General features: G+C 47.9%; 1 pseudogene; it reads right to left on the bottom strand.

The window, feature by feature from the left end:
• Positions 1 to 6,973: 6,973 nt before the first annotated feature.
• On the bottom strand, positions 6,974 to 7,904 carry LOC147988155 (uncharacterized; annotated as a pseudogene).
• Positions 7,905 to 8,129: the final 225 nt, after the last annotated feature.

Raw genomic sequence — 8,129 nt, forward strand, 5'->3', positions numbered from 1 at the left:
TCCGAGCCCCCAATGATATCAAAGCTATGTTTGGAATCTGGGGTGTGATCGGCTCTGGGCCAGGGTTGCCGCTCTCGTCCTGCCACACCACAGATGGCTTGAAGAGCCTTTCCATAAAGGTGTTAGGTGGGATGGGATCGTGTTTAGCGCCCATGCGAGCAAGGATGTCCGTGGCTTGATTACTTTCTCGAGCCACGTGATGAAACTCGAGCCCCTCGAATCGAGCTGATATTTTGAGTACGACATTGCGGTAAGCCGCCATCTCTGAATCCTTTGCATCGAATTCTCCATTTATCTGGGATATTGTGAGGTTGGAGTCCCTGCGTACCTCGAGGCGTTGTATGCCCATGGAAACAGCCATCCGGAGACCGTGAAGTAGGGCCTCGTATTCGGCTGCATTGTTAGAGTCAGCGTATAATATTTGTAGCACATAGCGGATTGTGTCTCCAGTGGGGGATGTCAACACAACACCAGCCCCATGTCCGGCTAGCATTTTGGAGCCGTTGAAGTGCATCACCCAGTTGGAATATGTGTCGTACTCTTTAGGGAGTTCGGCCTCTGTCCATTTGGCGACGAAGTCAGCCAACACCTGAGATTTAATGGTTCAGCGTGGCTTGTACGTTATTTCAAATGGTAAGAGCTCAATGGCACATTTGGAAATTCGGCCGGTGGCGTCCCGGTTGTTTATAATATCATTGAGTGATACTTCAGAAGCCACCATGATCGAGCACTCTTGAAAGTAGTGCCGCAGCTTGTGGGATGCCATGAAGACCGCATAGGCTATCTTTTGATAATGCGGGTATCGGGATTTGCATGGTGTAAGGACCGTCGATACATAGTATACTGATTTTTGGAGTGGGAATTTATGCCCCTCTTCCTCTCGTTCGACGACGAGCACCGCACTCACCACCTGGTGAGTTGCAGATATGTAGAGCAACATTGGCTCGCCAACGTCTGGTGCGGCCAGGATTGGGTTGCTTGCTAACAGAGTTTTTATTTCTTCCAATCCGGCTGTGGCAGCATCCATCCACGCGAAGTGGTCGGTGCATCGGAGCAGGCAATACAATGGAAATGCCTTTTCTCCAAGTGTGGAGATAAAACGACTGAAAGCTGCCATGCACCCGGTTATTTTTTGACCTGCTTGAGGTCTGTTAGTGTTGCCAATTGTGACAAGGCCCGGATTTTGGCTGGGTTTGCTTCGATTCCTCTATTGGAGACAATGAACCTAAGCAATTTTCCGGCGGGGACGCCGAAAACGCACTTTTCCAGATTAAGCCGTATGTCATATGTTCGGAGGATGTCGAATGTGAGGCGTAAGTCGTCCACCAAGGATTCAACATGCTTGGTTTTGATGACTACGTCATCGACATATGCCTCCACAGTCTTGCTGATTTGCTTTTCCAGGCATGTTTGAATCATGCGCTGGTAAGTGGCACCGGCGTTCTTGAGCACGAAAGGCATAGTGTTGAAACAGAAGGGCTCATACGGGGTGATGAATGCTGTTGCGGCCTGGTCGGATTCCTTCATCTTAATGTGATGTATCCGGAGTATGCGTCGTGGAAACACAGTGAATCATGTCCTGCAGTTGCGTCGATAATCTGGTCGATGCGGGGTAGCGGGAAGGGGTCCTTAGGGCAGGCCTTATGCCAGGATTTATCCTTCTTCGGTACCATGACCAGGTTTGCTAGCCAGTCCAGATGTTTGATCTCTTTGATAAACACGGCTTCCATTAGCTTGGCTAGTTCCTCTCCCATAGCCTGTCGTTTGGGTTCGAAAAATCACCACAATGTTTGCTTGACTGGTTTGTACACCTTCAATATGTTGAGATTGTGTTCGGCCAATCGGCGTGGGATTCCTGGCATATCCGAAGGGTGCCAGGCAAAGATATCCCAATTCTCTCGCAAAAACACGTGTAATGCAGCGTTGACCGTTGGATCCAGCTGCGCCCCAATGGAAGTTGTCTTCTTGGGGTTCGTCGGGTGGACTTGAAATTTGACTATTTCGTCTGCTGGCTTGAAGGAAGTGGACTTAGGTCTCTTATCGAGGATTACGTCGTCCCTATCCACTGTGGAACGTAGGGTGGTCAATTCTTCTGCCGCGAGGGCCTCGGATAGTACCTCGAGGGCCAAAGAGGCAGTTTTATTTTTCGCGCGGAGTGCTATGTCCGAATCACTGATGATAGTGATAACTCTGTTTGGCCCGGGCATTTTGAGCTTCATATACTCATACTGGGGTATAGCTTGAAAGCGTGTGAATGAGTCTCGCCCCAGCAAGGCGTGATACACGGTGTTGAAAGGTGCCACGTGGAAGAGTAACTTGAGACGTCTCCGTCGTATCTACTTTTCCAAACACTTTTGCCCTTGTTTTGGACTCTAACTTGCATGATTTGAATGGAACTAACCCGAACTGACGTTGTTTTCAGCAGACTTTCCATGGTGTTATTTATGTGCAGAAACAAACGTTCTCGGAATGACCTGAAACTCCACGGAACTTGTTTTTGGAAAATGTAAAAAATACTGGAAGAAGAATCCACGTCAGGGGGGCCTCCACCTGTCCACGAGGGTGGAGGGCGCACCTGCCCCCCCTGGGCGCGCCCCCTGCCTCGTGGGCCCCCTGACGCTCCACCGACCTCAACTCCAACTCCATATATTCGTGTTCAAGGAGAAAAAAATCAGAGAGAAGGATTCATCGCGTTTTATGATACGGAGCCTCCGCCAAGCCCTAAAACCTCTCGGGAGGGCTGATCTGGAGTCCGTTCGGGACTTCGGAGAGGGGAATCCGTCGCTATCGTCATAATCAACCATCCTCCATCACCAATTTCATGATGCTCACCGCCGTGCATGAGAATTCCGTCATAGGCTTGCTGGACGGTGATGGGTTGGATGAGGTTTATCATGTAATCGAGTTAGTTTTGTTAGGGTTTGATCCCTAGTATCCACTATGTTCTGAGCTTGATGTTGCTATGACTTTGCTATGCTTAATGCTTGTCACTAGGGCCCGAGTGCCATGATTTCAGATCTGAACCTATTATGTTTTCATGAATATATGTGAGTTCTTGATCCTATCTTGCAAGTCTATAGTCACCTACTATGTGTTATGATCCGGCAACCCCGAAGTGACAATAATTGGGACCACTCCTGGTGATGACCATAGTTTGAGGAGTTCATGTATTCACTATGTGTTAATGCTTTGTTCTGGTATTCTATTAAAAGGAGGCCTTAATATCCCTTAGTTTCCATTAGGACCCCACTGCCATGGGAGGGTAGGACAAAAGATGTCATGCAAGTTCTTTTCTATATGCACGTATGACTATATTCGGAATACATGCCTACATTACATTCATGAATTGGAGCTAGTTCTGTGTCACCCTATGTTATGATTGTTACATGATGAACCGCATCCAGCATAATGCTCCATCACCGATCCAATGCCTACGAGCTTTTCACATATTGTTCTTCGCTTATTTACTTTTCCGTTGTTACTTTTACAATCACTACAAAACCCAAAAATATTACTTTTGCTATCATTACCGTTACTTCCATATTACTTTGCTACTAAATACTTTGCTGCAGATACTAAGTTATCCAGGTGTGGTTGAGTTGACAACTCAACTGCTAATACTTGAGAATATTCTTTGGCTCCCCTTGTGTCGAATCAATAAATTTGGTTTACCGTCGAAAACTGTTGCAATGCCCTATACTTGTGGGTTATCATAACTCTTCGGACCTATAGTTTTCCGGCGTGCCGAATACCATGTCGAGTTTGATTTTCCCCAAGCATCTTGCTTCCCGACTGGGTATAATGCCTCGAAAAGTTCTATTGCTCTGCTCAATGCGACTCATGTCCATTTGCATTTTATTGAGCGTGTCCTCATAGATGAGGTTCAGTCCGCTGCCACCGTCCATTAGCACTTCCGTGAGCCGAAAGCCATCCACGATTGGGTTTAGTACCAAAGCGGCTGGTGCCCGGACTGAGCGGGACCTTGGTTCGTCGAAGTAATCGCTGTGTCGTTCCAAGGGTTTATTGCTGCTACTTGGCAGACTTCGGTGAGGTCGCGGAGCGCCATTTTGCGCCGATTGTTTGATGAGAAGGTATCGAAGACCATGAATACGTTGAAATCGTCATCCTCCGAAGAGTACTTCTCTAGGGTAGTGTTGGTGAGGATACCCTCGCCGCTCTTGGCCACTTGCCGGAGTATCCAGCATGCCTGTAGGTTGTGCGTTGGTTTGGTATTCGGCGTCATGTGTATTTGACAGGGCCTATCGAGCCATTCCTCGAAAACGTTTCTGTGTCCCATAAAGGGCTTGATTTTCTTGTCCACAGGACGATGGTCAGGTGCCCCCCGAGGGTGCATCTCTTTTGCTCGTCCGGGGCATGGCTTAAAGGCCTGCGGTTACCAGCAGGCTGTCTGAGTTTTCCAAGCGCTTTCCATTGCGCAGTACTTCAGTACTATGTGTGTCAAATCTGCAAAGTGCAGTACGCGACGGCGGTTGAGGGCATTTAGTATTCCCTCGTCCGTACAGTTGTTGCGGAATACTGAGATCGCGTCGTCGTCGCAGCAATCTTTGATCTTGTTTTTAACAAGGAGGAATCTGGCCCAAAAGTGATGGATTGTTTCCTGAGGCTGCTGCTGCACATACATTAGATCGCATATGTCCGGTCGACCGGAATTGCTTGGGGAATATTGTTTGTGGTGGGTGGGCGGGCTTAAATTCACGCTCTGGCCCACTGTGGAATCCGGGGTTTGACAAATTTCCGAGGTCACCAGCTCGGGCTCCAGAGTGTCCGATGAGTTTTTCGACTCAACTTCCGGTCCTATGTTCGGAGAACAGGGAGTGTCCTCCCGGAGTAGGGTGTCCGGCCCTTCGGGCTCGGAAACCTAAACAAGAGTTATTGTTGGCCTGTTCCTCCACAACCGCTACTAGATGGGGGGTCGGTAGAGATTTAATTTCTCTCTGATCGGGTTTAAGCCCAATCCGATCATAGTCAGTTACGACTCCCAAGGCAGCGATGCAATCTAGCAGCTCGTTCAAAGACGCTGCGTCAGAGTATTCAGGGCCGATGCGGACATGATTTTTGGTGGCTTGGGGGGCCGCCCTCGGCTTAACGGCCGAACGGGCGCCCATGGTGAAGCTACCAAGGCAGAGGGTCTGCCCTGAATCTAGAGCTCCTCAAGAAGTGATGCGGTCGTTGATGACAAGGCGAGCCATCAATCCTTCTATCAACGACACAGAGGAACTATCAATGAAAGCACCAATGTCGGTGTCAAAACCGGCAAATCTCGGGTAGGGGGTCCCGAACTGTGCGTCTAAGGATCGAAGGTAACATGAGGCAGGGACATGATGTTTTACTCAGGTTCGGGCCCTCTTGATGAAGGTAATACCCTACTTCCTGCTTGATTGGCTTTGATGAGTATAGGGGTTAAAAGAGTTGATCTACCTCGAGATCGTAATGGCTATAGACACCGGAGGTGGCTACGGCTATACAGAGTCGGTTTATAGAGAAAGGAATCTTCATATCCATGCGTCAAGCTTGCCTTCCACGCCAAGGGAAGTCCCAGCCAGACACGGCGGAACGCCCTTCATCTTGTATCTTCACGGCCCATGAATCCGGCTCATGTCACATAGCCCGGACGCCTTAATCCAGGACTCCCTCGGCTAGGAGAGAGGCCCTTTGATAACGGTCGTGTCTGGAACCGAGATCAAAGGGGTCAGACAAACCGGGAGCTATGGCCCCCGAAGCCCGACCGGCACCCTGGTCTCACGAATCGTGACTGATGCACCTATTGTTTTCTACTAGTGTGGCCTAGGACTTCAACCCTGAGTGTTCGGAATTGGCAAAGCATTAATGACGACCGGAACAACAACCTGTTTGCACACTAAATAGGCAGCCCAGTATGTATATATATTCACATAGAATTAGGAGAATAAATATTAAAAAACGTGTGTGTTGTAGGACTTGAACCTAGGTCATCTCGGTTAGAAATCGGTTTCCAGAACAATACACCATGAAGTGATTCATGTACCAAAATGAAGACAACTTTATATCAATGGAGAATCATCAGTGAAATATGTATATAGAATTAGTGGATTTCAAAAACAATAAAAATGATAATATATATACATCTTGAGGAAAATATAAAACCCATAGTTTTAAATAGCCCGCTATAACACGCTATAGCATTTACAAAAGGTCTTGCGCTAAGAGACTTTAATCCAAACAAATGAACAAACATTTTAAATAGCGTGCCATTTGAAAGAGGTCCGTCGCTAAAATGCTTAGCGCGCTATTTAAAACTATGTAAAACCACAATTCAACATATTAGTTGAGAGGAAGACCGCCGTTCGCACAGCCACGGCGCTATCTGCGGCTAAACGGCGTCAAGAGGACGACTGACATGCTCGATTCCGAGCTGTGTCGCCATGATCGGCTTATCACAGAAGACAAACGAGGAGGAAAGGAATGCAATGGTCTACCAAGAAACGAGGAAACAGTAAGGCACAAAAGAAGGAAAGAATTGGTAAACGATCGGATGGGATCTCCTGATTCTCTTTCGCCTGATTCTACGTGAATGTATATGTACATATTAGGTTTCCAGTAAGTGTGCAGACAAGGTATTGTTCTAAAAGTCATTGGTGTTTTGGCAATTCTGAACGGGCTGGGTTCCAGTCCTGGGCGAAGTAGAGGTTTTTATATTTTTCCACTCCAACACCCTTAGCTTGGTTTGTGTGAAAAAAAAGGACAATTTGCAAATAGATCCCACAAAAAAAAGTTAACTCATGAGTGTTGAAAGGAACGATGACATGGCATCCACATGGCCGGTTTTTCTCCTCTCAGGCCGGTTTTGACCTATTTGATCAAATAAACGAGTTTCTAAACTAAATCCGATCAGTTCCCAAGTTGGTGGCCTAAAGTGTCTAGCCGATTTGAGTTTATAAACTACTGATGCATTTTTTTGCGAAAAACTTTCAATCTATTTATCTTCAATCATGACAGTACAACAAACACCAGAAATAAAAATTACATCCAGATCCGTAGACCACCTAGCGACAACTATAAGCACTGAAGCGAGCCGAAGGCGCGCCGCCGTCATGACCCCTCCAATGCCGGAGTCGGGCAAAACTTGTTATAGTAGACAGTAGGGAAGTCGTCGTGTTAAGGCCTCATAGGACCAGCGCACCAGAACAGCAACCGCCGCCGATGAAGAATAACGTAGGTTGGAAGGATTCAACCCGAAAACACACGAATGTAGACGAACAACGACGAGATCCGAGCAAATCCACCAAAGATAGATCCGCCGGAGACACACCTCCACACGCCCACCAACGATGCTAGATGCACCGCCGGAACGGGGACTAGGCGGGGAGACCTTTATTCCATCTTCAGGGAGCCGCCGCCTTCTCGCCTCCCTAAGGATGACACAAACCCTAACAAGACAGGAAAAAACGACTGAAAACGGAGCCCTCCCGCCGACCCTTAGTAGGATCCACCGCGCCCCCATGGCCCAATGGCCACCGGAGACAAGGCGGACCCGCGGTGGCGAAGGCGAGAGACAGAAACCCTAGCTTTTTTTCTTGGAGGAGGAGGAGCGACTTGGCTGCTAATAACTACTGGCGCATTTTACTTCAAAAGAAATCCCAAAATAAAGCCTTCTCATAAGCAAATGCCGGGATCTACTGCACATCCATGACCCTAATGCCACAAAAGACGAGGCAAATCGTCGGAGGCGGCGGCAGAAGGCACGAGAAACACTAACAGTTGGTTGCCCTTGCATACGAACACCTACCGCTGACAAGTAACTTGACCGTGAGTTTACTCTCGTCTTTCTTAAAAGAAAAAAGTATTGTCTCTCACCCATCTGAGACTTTTCGTACCTTTAGGTGTTGCGATGATGCTGACAGCATCTGCAAGGTCACTAATGCGGTACGTAATGGGACGAACTGACAGTTCCGGCGTACACAATACTTAGTTTACACGATTTGCTGGAACGTTATGACGTCTTTGTTTGTTTCGTTTTTTTTTCTGGCAGATATTTTCGCCGAAACCTCATCAGGAAGGCAGCGTGCTTTTCAATAGATTACATGTTACGTTGGTTCCGTGTACGGAAGGATGTCAAGTCGGCTGTACGC

This window comes from Triticum urartu, chromosome 1A (assembly GCF_056163025.1).
Source record: "Triticum urartu cultivar PI428250 chromosome 1A, HENAU_Tu73, whole genome shotgun sequence".
NCBI classification, from domain to species: Eukaryota; Viridiplantae; Streptophyta; class Magnoliopsida; order Poales; family Poaceae; genus Triticum; species Triticum urartu.